Source organism: Carcharhinus amblyrhynchos, unplaced genomic scaffold, assembly GCF_965287045.1.
Source record: "Carcharhinus amblyrhynchos unplaced genomic scaffold, sCarAmb.v2.hapA chromosome_142, whole genome shotgun sequence".
Classification (NCBI taxonomy): Eukaryota; Metazoa; Chordata; class Chondrichthyes; order Carcharhiniformes; family Carcharhinidae; genus Carcharhinus; species Carcharhinus amblyrhynchos.
Window position 1 is genome coordinate 342,612 of NW_027649882.1, and position 9,771 is coordinate 352,382.

Below are 9,771 nucleotides of genomic sequence, written 5' to 3' on the forward strand. Positions count from 1 at the left end.
CTCTGCCACCCATCTTAATGTCATCTGCAAATTTTGACACACTACACTTGGTCCCCAACTCCAAATCATCGATTTAACTCGTAAACAATTGCGGTCACAACACTAATCCATGCGGCATATCACTAGTCGCTGATCACAAACTAGAAAACACCCATTTACCCCCACTCGTTGCTTGCTGTTAGTAAACCAAGTGTTTATCCGTGCAAATACATTACCCATAAAACCGTGGACCCTTATCTTATGTAGCAGTCATTGGGGCAACACATTGTCAGATGCCCCCTTCTGGAAACTCAGATACAGGTTATCTGCAGGTTACTCATTATCCATTGCACATGTAATGTTCTCAAAGAATCCCACCAAATTAGTCAAACATGACCTGCCCTTCAGGAACTCATGCTGCGTCTTGGCAATGGAACTATTTATATCCAGAAGTCTCGCTATTTCTTCATTGATGACAGATGGTAGGTAAAATGTTAGAATCCGTCATCAAGGAGGAAATAGCGAGGCATCTTGAGGGGAACTGCTTGATAGAGCAGACGCAGCACGGTTTTGTTAAAGGGAAGTCGTGTCTGACAAATTTACTGGAGTTCTATGAGGATATGTCTTGGGCGGTGGATAGAGGAGAGCCGGTGGATGTGGTCTTCCTTGATTTTCAGAAGGCGTTTGACAAGGTACCTTACAAGAGGTTATTGCAGAAGGTAAGGGGGCATGGAGTTGGGGGTAGGGTGTTAGCGTGGATAGAGGACTGTTTGTCAAATAGGAGGCAGAGAGTGGGGGTCAATGGGTGCTATTCGGATTGGCGGATGGTGACTAGTGGAGTGCCCCAGGGGTCGGTGCTGGGGCCTCAGCTATTTACCATTTATATAGATGATCTGGAGGAGGGAACCGAGTGTAGGGTGTCGAAATTTGCTGATGACACCAAAATTGGTGGAAAGGCAAACTGTGCGGAGGGTGGGGAGAGTCTACAGAAGGATCTAGATAGGCTGGGTGAATGGGCCAGCAAAAGGCAAATGGAATTTAACGTTGGCAAGTGCGAGGTGGTCCACTTTGGTAGGAATAATGGTAGGAAGGATTATTACTTACGTGGAGAAAAACTGCAGCAGGCGACGGTGCAGAGGGACCTCGGGGTCCTTGTGCATGAGTCGCAAAAACCCAGCTTGCAGGTGCAGCAGGTGGTCAGGAAGGCGAATGGGATGCTGGCCTTCATCGCGAGGGGGATTGATTATAAAAGTAGGGAGGTCTTGCTGCGGCTGTATAGGGCATTGGTGAGGCCGCAGCTGGAGTACTGTGTGGAGTTTTGGGCGCCGTACTTACGCAAGGATATTTTGGCCTTGGAGGGAGTGCAGAGGAGGTTTACTAGGCCGATGCCGGAGTTGAGGGGGTTGAGCTATGAGGAGAGGCTGAATAAATTAGGCTTGTACTCGTTAGAGTTTAGAAGAATGAGGGGAGATCTCATTGAGACGTATAAGATGATGAATGGGATGGATAGGATAGAGGTGGAGAGACTCTTCCCGCTCAGGAAGGATAGTAGGACTAGGGCACACAGCCTCAAGATAAAGGGGGAGGCGGTTTAGAACAGAGTTGAGGAGGAACTTCTTCACTCAAGGGGTGGTGAATCTCTGGAATTCTCTGCCCGTTGAAGTGGTGGAGGCTGCCTCGCTAAATATTTTTAAGACGCTGGTTGATGGGTTTTTGATAAGAGAGGGGATTAAGGGTTATGGGGAGAGGGCGGGAATGTGGAACTGAGCCAAGACAGATTAGCCATGATCTTATTGAATGGCGGGGCAGGCTCGAAGGGCTAGTTGGCCTACTCCTGCTCCTATTTCTTATGTTCTTATGTTCTTATTCAAGCATTTTCCCTACTCCAGAAGTTAAGCTAACTGGCCTACAGTTACCCATCTTTTGTCTTTTTTTTTAATCATTTGCTGTTTTCCAATCTGTAGGAATCACTATAGAATCGGGTGAATTATGGGAAATTACCACTATTTCATTTGCTATTACTCCCCCCATTTCTTTTGGTACCCTGGGATGCATTCCATCAGGACCAGGAGGCTTGTCTACCTTTAGCTCCATAGACATACCCAATGCTACTTGTTTCGGAATAATGATAGCTTCTTGGTTCTCACCTCTCATAGCCTTCCTGTCATCGATTTTTGGCATGCTATTTGCGTCTTCCACTGTGAAAAACAACAAAAAGTACGTTCAATGACTCAGGCATTTCCTCATTTCCAGTTATTCCATCCCCCATCTCGCCCTCTAAAGGACCAACGTTTACTTTCACCGCTCGTTTTCGTTTTAGATATTTGTAGAAACTTTTGCTGTCTGTTCTTATAGTCTGAGCTAGTTTACTCTCACAATCCATCTTATTTTTCTCTATAGTCTTTTTTTGTTGTGGATTTCTGTTGACCTTTAAAGATTTCCGAATACTCTGGGTTTCCACTAATCTTTGCAACTTTCTTTCAATTTGAAACCCTCCTTTTTTTCCTAAGATATCCATGGATGATTATCTCTTTTTCTACAATCCATCCTTATCACTGGTATAAACTCTTTCTGAGCAATGTGGAATATCACTTTGAAAATCCTCCATTGTTCCTTAATTGTCCCACCTTGAACTTTTTTGCTCCCAGTTTACCTTAGCCAACACCTCCCTCATCCCTTTATAGTCTTCTCTGTCTAAGCGCAAGACAATGGGATTGGATTTTCCCTTCTCAACGCTCCATCTGTATTTTAAATTCATCCATACTGTGATCGCTTCTTCCAAGAGGACCCCGAACTGAAAGACCATTAATTATACCTGTCTCATTACAAAGGGCCAGATCGAGGATAGCTTGCTCCCTTGTGGTTCCATTATATACTGTTCAAGGAAGCTACCACAGATATATTCGATGAACTCCTCTTAAAGGCTGCCTTGAACAACCTGGTTTGACCAATTGATATATAGGCTAAAATCCTTCCTGATAATTGCTGTACCATTTTTACATGCATCAGTTATTTCTTTGTTTATTTCTCACCCCAAAATGATGTCATTATTTGATGGCCTATACGTTATCCCTGTCAGTGTTTTTCTCTTATCATTTCTAATTTCCACCAAAATGGATTCAGCCTTTTTTTTCCCCCATAGAATCATTTTCAACTCTCACTACCACCCTGATATTATCCTTAAATATCAGGACTACACCACCTCCTTTACCTTTCTGTCGGTCCCTCCAAACAGTCTGATACCCCTAGATATTTTACTCCCAGTCGTGACCATCCTGCAACTGTGTCTATGAAATGGCCATGAAATCATACTCGTTCGCAATTATTTGTGCTGTCAACTCATTTACCTTCAACTGCTGCGTGCATTCAGATAAAGTGGCCTTATGCTAGTTTTTGTACCTCCTTTTTGAATTCTAACACTCCCATTGAGTTCTCCTTCCTTTTAACATGTTTCCTGTTTCTTTTGTGTAGTTGGAACATTCTCCCCACATTTTGTCCTTGCTTCCTCCTTCTCGGACTCCTTACATAGTTTCCCATCCTTCTGGCAGATTAGTTGAAACATTCCCCAACCACTCTTGCCTCCTTACAACCTCACAATAGAAGATGCTGAGAAAGTTTGATGTGAAGTTTCTTGCTCAGATTGAACTGCACATAGCACTGAGAGAGTTCTGTCTGAAGCCTCAGATTGTACTGTACATAAAGCAGAGATAGTTCTATCTGAAGCCTCAGATAGTTCTGTACATAACACTGAGAGATAGTTCTATCTGAAGCCTCAGATTGTTCTGTACATAACACTGAGAGATAGTTCTATCTGAAGCCTCAGATTGTACTGTACATAACACTGAGAAATAGTTCTATCTAAGGCCTCAGATTGTACTGTATGAAGCAGTGAGAAATACTTCCGCCTGAAGCCTCAGATTGCACTGTACATAAAGCAGAGATTGTTCTATCTAGAGCCTCAGACTGTACTGTTATGGTGGAATTAAAGTGATGGACACAAACTGGTTGCCTGACGCACAAAATGTTTACCTGGGAAGGGCCACGAACAGGCACTGCGGCACAAAACGTTAAAGACTGTGGTGTCTGAAATACTGCAGGAAGCTGGTCAGAGCTTGAGGCAAGTTAGATCACAGCAGACCCAGAACAATAAGTCGGATAATAAGGTCAGCCACAGATTGGGACATAAATACATAAATGCAACAAGATCAGCCATTTAATGTATAGATTGAAACCAGTCATTGATAGACTACATAAATGTATCCATTCTATGAACAATGATATGTTAACAGTCCATGTCCATAACTGTCTGCTTGTAACAATGTGTTAACTATCAATCTCCGTATCTGTTTACTCAACTTGTAACAATGACTTAACAGGTAATGCCCGTACTGCCTACTGTCCAAAAGGTATAAAAATGAACAACTACCATTGTGCAGTTGAGAAGGTAGCTGCCAAGTACTGTGGAGTACCAGTGCTTTCTCCCGAAACTTTGATCGAAATAAAACTACAATGTTGAAACCTCCAAGTCTGACTGAGAAGTGCTAATTTTCCACAATACTTGGCGTATTCGGTAGGATCTCATCGCTGGTAAGTTCGATCGATTGGCCACGATCGAAAAAGCCGGGGTAGAGAACACTGAATCAGTGGGAGTCGGACGAGGTCAATAATACAGTTTAAAAGGGGTTAATTTAAGGAGTATTTATAGTGTTAAGTATTGATTGTATAAGATATAGTGATAAGTAAACGTTACACGTGCTGACCGGCTAGAGGACAAGGAAGTGCCTGCCTCAGAAATTCAGCCTTGGACTGGTGGTCAGAGCAGAAATCCCCCACGTGAAGGTCAGGACCCTGAAGTGGGTGTGGAGGCACCAAGGGCAATTAGGATTGTGAAGAACAAGTGGCAAAGGTCTGTTAACATCAAACTCTTTAGTGGTGAACAAACACAGAGTTGCCACCTGTTTGCATGAAAGTTTGTACAGTTGGGTACTGGACAGTCAATGTTGTAAAGTGGTGCAGAAAAAGAGATGATCAACTCTGACCTAGAGCCCGGACTGCAGTGGAGAAAGACATTGCCGAGGCAGTAATACTGGAAGCCTGTGAGAAGAAATTGAAACCCTGAGGTGGTAGAGAAACACAGAGCTAGCGTAGTAATAGTGGCCAGTGGTAGTGAAGTCCCTATGTTAGAGAACACAATTTACTAGGGGGTAATTGTGGCTACAGTGCCTAAAACATGTTCCCAAGGTGGCAATGGTGGCCGGGAGGTTGTGATGTCTGTGAGGTGGCAGATAAAGAAGTTAAGAGGGGACCTGCAGGATCTCTTATTGAAGTGTACATGACAGACAGGCAAATGTTAATAAAGAGGATGAAAAAGGATGGCTGGGATGCTTTTCAGACCTTAGAACAGCAGAGAAAGTGGATAGATGGGGAAGAAAGAAACAAGACAAAAAAGACAGGGGCATTATTAGTACATCAGTTAGCTGGACTAATTGAGCAAGTAGTCGCCTCTGCGAGAAAAAGAGGTGAAGATAAAGAAAAGATTAGAGAGTTAGAATTCAGAATAAGGGATCTGGAGAAACAAAAATAATGTTAGAAGAGAAGCAATGGACGAGGGAAACTGTTCCTCTACCTCCTTATGAGTCCACAAGATAGGAACCAACCGCTCCCCCAGAGGAGTGGGAAGTGCTAGAACATAACTTAGTGTCAGTAACCCGAGGGGGAACAGACGCACAGCCAAAAGCAAATTCATCCAAGGTGACAGGCAGCAGATAAGGGCTTCACTGGGTAAATTACAATATAGAAACACACACTAAATTCTGGAAAGAATTAGATACAATTTGGGTAGGACACCAATTACACCTGAGAGACATACACCAACTGGTCAGGGTAGCCTGTCCAGCGGATAAGTGGAGGCAGGTAGCGGGTGGATCCGCCGCCCATCCAACACAGGATTATACTGGGGTCGTCGGAAACATGTAGTCGCCCTAACAGCAGAAATTGATGTCCAACAGGCACCGTTCACACAGTTTAAGGCAGAAAGTCAGACAGTTTTAGAGAATGTTCCTCCTAACTCGTGCAGAATTACCACAACCAAGCAGCTATAGGGGAAGGAGCTTCTGAATACAGGGAACAGCTTTTGCAAATATACCAGGAATGCTCAAGTCAAGGAAACCCAGATCGTGCGGATCGAGAGTTCATTTGGGCTTTTAAGGATGGACTCAGTAGTGCTCACCAAACCATCTTAAAAATGGGAGTGATTATGTCCCAACATGAATTGGTAGAATGGTCTAGTGGCATACTGAGAGGAGGAGTGGAGAAATCCCAAACAAGAACAAGGCTAGAAAGAGAAGCCGCTTACAGTAACGGGAACAGAACTACGTCCAAACTGAATTGTGGCCAACAAGGGCACTTTGCGAGGGATTGTGGGGTACCACAGAAAGGGAACAGATTTGGGAGCAGTGGGAAACATTGTAGCTACTTTCATAACATGGACACACAGAAGCAGAGTGTTTGGATAAACATGGAAGAACCTCAACCTAATCCACGACCACAGCAGAACCTCAGGAACCAAGGAACCTCCAAGGTCAGCAAGATTGAAAGTCTGCAGCCCCCATTCGCAAGGGTAAGAAGAAAGGAAGGATTTATGCGTCTGGATTAGTAGGGGGCAGGCAATGTGAAATGGTGGATACAGGAGCATCCATATCTGTCACCGACCTACCCTTACCCACTACAAGTAAAATGAATTACCTAACCAGGATAGGAGTGAACAAAACACCCACCTATCTGAACGAGACCACGTTAGTAGAAATAAATAATTTGTATATACTGATGAAGTTTTATGTGTGTAAAAATAATGAGGGTACAATAATGGAAAATGATTTAATGAAACAATATGAGATTTTGATAGACTGGGCAAAGGGAGAATTAATCTGACCAGGACAGGGCTGTTGGAAAACTAGAATAGGGAAACCTACAAGCCACCTCAAAACTATTAAAGTGGCCAGAGTCACCACTAGAAATTGGGAATTTGTGACAAGATGGTTTGGAGCCATCTGTACTTCCGTCCCTGGAGTATGGGCTAAAACAAAGCTAGATAACGGCTTAACTAAAACGGACCCAATAAAGGTACCTGGACCAGAGCATAAGCCCCACCGACAATACCCAATAAAACCAGTGGTAGAGAAAGCTGTACTGGAGATAGTTAAAGGGTTAGTGAAAAATGGAATTCTGAGAGAAACCACAAGCATGACTAACTCCCCGACCTGGATGGTCAGCAAACCCGACATAAGCTATAGGCTCACAATAGATTACACTGGACTCAATAAAGTCACATCCAAGTTGCACCCCATTGCACCAAGTCCCTCGACAATCCTGAATGGACTGTCACAGGAGCACAAAATATTCATAGTATTGTATATAGCCAATGGATTCTGGTCCCTACCCTTGGATCCTGAATCCCAAGAAAAAAATTCACCTTTCCAGTGGAAGACAAAGAGTACACTTGGACTCGCCTACCACAGGGATTCCACAACAGCCCCGCTATCGTCCATCGAGTAACGAGTGACATCCTGAACAGGGTAGAACTGCCAGAGGGTAGCACAATCCTACAATGAGTGGAAGATATCCTAATAGCTTCAGAATCCAATCAGGATATCAAGAAGCACAATATCTAGTATTAAACAGACTAAAAACTGCAGGGTTAAAGGTACGTTCCAAAACGGCACAAATCAGGAAAACACAAGTCCTGTACCTCGGACACCTTATATCCCAAGGGTTTAAAGAAATGCAAACAGACCGAAATAAGGCAGTACAACAAATGCCGCGACATGACACATAAGAGGGGTCAGAAAAGTGCCAGGACTGTTAAACTATAGCCGAAGTTTTATCCCGGGATTCGCAAAATTGGCAGAACATAGAACATAGAACATAGAACATTACAGCGCAGAACAGGCCCTTCGGCCCACGATGTTGCGCCGACCAGTTACAAAAACAATGACCCACTAGCCTATACCAATCCCTTTTCGTCCATAAACCTATCCAGAGATCTCTTAAACGCCCCCAAACTAGACGCATTTACAACTGCAGCAGGCAGGGCATTCCAATCCAATTTCCAATCAAACGTATACAAAGACGAGTCAAAGGGGAGAAAACCAGCTTTATATCACATAGAATGGGGACCCGAGCAAGAAGGGGCTTTCAACAAACCAAAAACAGAAATGATATCAGTCCCTGGACTAGGATTACCAGATTCTGATAAGGACTTCCACATCCACTGTAGAAATGAGAGAGGGTTCTATTCCGCAGTGGTAACACAGGACCATGGCAACAGAAGAAGACACATAGATTATTTTTCAACCGCAGAAGGGCCAGTGCTCACCAGGCTGCCAATGTGCATAGACACTTGGACTGCGCCGCCTGGCCATAAAGGCTAGTGAGCAAATAATAATGACAGGGAATATAATGCTCCACACCTTTGTAGAAATGCTGAACACGGGAACATTAAGGTCTGTCTCATGAGAAGGGCTAAATGGGAAGCTGTTCTTCTACCTCCAAGCAAGCCCATAATAATAATAATAATAATATAATAATAATAAGGCACACATGAAATAAACCAGCAGAAGGAATTTTGGACACAGGAGAGCCACACAATTGTGGGGATGTAGATTTGATCGTAGAAGAAGGTAGGATAAAGGATGTACCTTTAACAACAGCTGAGGAGACCCTTTATGTAAACGGTTCACCCAAATATGTGGAAGGATTACCCCGGACAGGGTGGGCAGTAGTAAAGGAGACACTAGAAACAGTAAGGTCAGATAGGATTGATGGAGCTCTGTCCACACACGTGGCAGAATTAGTGGCACTCACACAGGCAATGGAATTAACGGAAGACGGTAAATGTACATATAGGTCGTCGGTACGCATTCAGGGTAATAAATTCCTTCTCATCACATTTCTGAAGTGAGAAGTCTCACAACAGCCGATTAAAGTCCCACAGGGTAATTTGGAATCACGAGCTTTTGGAACGCTGCTCCTTTCTCAGGTGAGTGGGCACCTGATGTTGTGAGACATCTTACTTTGCCCATCCCAGTCCAACACCGGCATTTCCACATCACTGTTTTAATTGGCTGCCTCTTTCCTCTGAGATGCGATCGTGTCCGAGTCTCTCCCACTAAAAGAAACATCTTCTCCAAGTGCACGCTATCCAGCTTTTCATTATTCTGTAAGATTCAATGATATCCCTCTCCTAATCCTTCCAAACTCCATCAAGTACAGACCCAGAGTCCTCAAATGCACCCCATGCATCGGGTCTTTCATTCCCTAGATCATTCTTGTGAATCTCCTCTGAACCTTCTCCTAGGCCAGCACATCCTTCCTTCGATACGGGGCCCTAACTTTCCATACCTTTCTGACACTCAAAACACCATCCAGGCTGTAAATTTTCTAATTTGGATTTTAAAATTCTTGGATTGAAAGGGGTTAAGTGAAACTGTTTGTTTAGTGACTGTCATTGATGTGAGTCTCCATGGATCCAATCAGTGTGCCTGGAGGGTTTTCCCTCTTCTATTAATAAGGAATTCCGTTCAATGTGTTGTCTCATTGAGTCAGCAGGAGTGACAACTCGGATACTAACAGAGATCAGCGGCTGTGGAGAGTGAGGGAGGGAGAGGAGAGATCAGAATCTGAGTACAATGAACCGGAATGTTCCAACAATGGATCAGAATTTGGGAAAAATTAATTGGAATGTTCCAACAATGGATCAGAATCTGGGAACAACGGATTGGAAATTTCTGACGA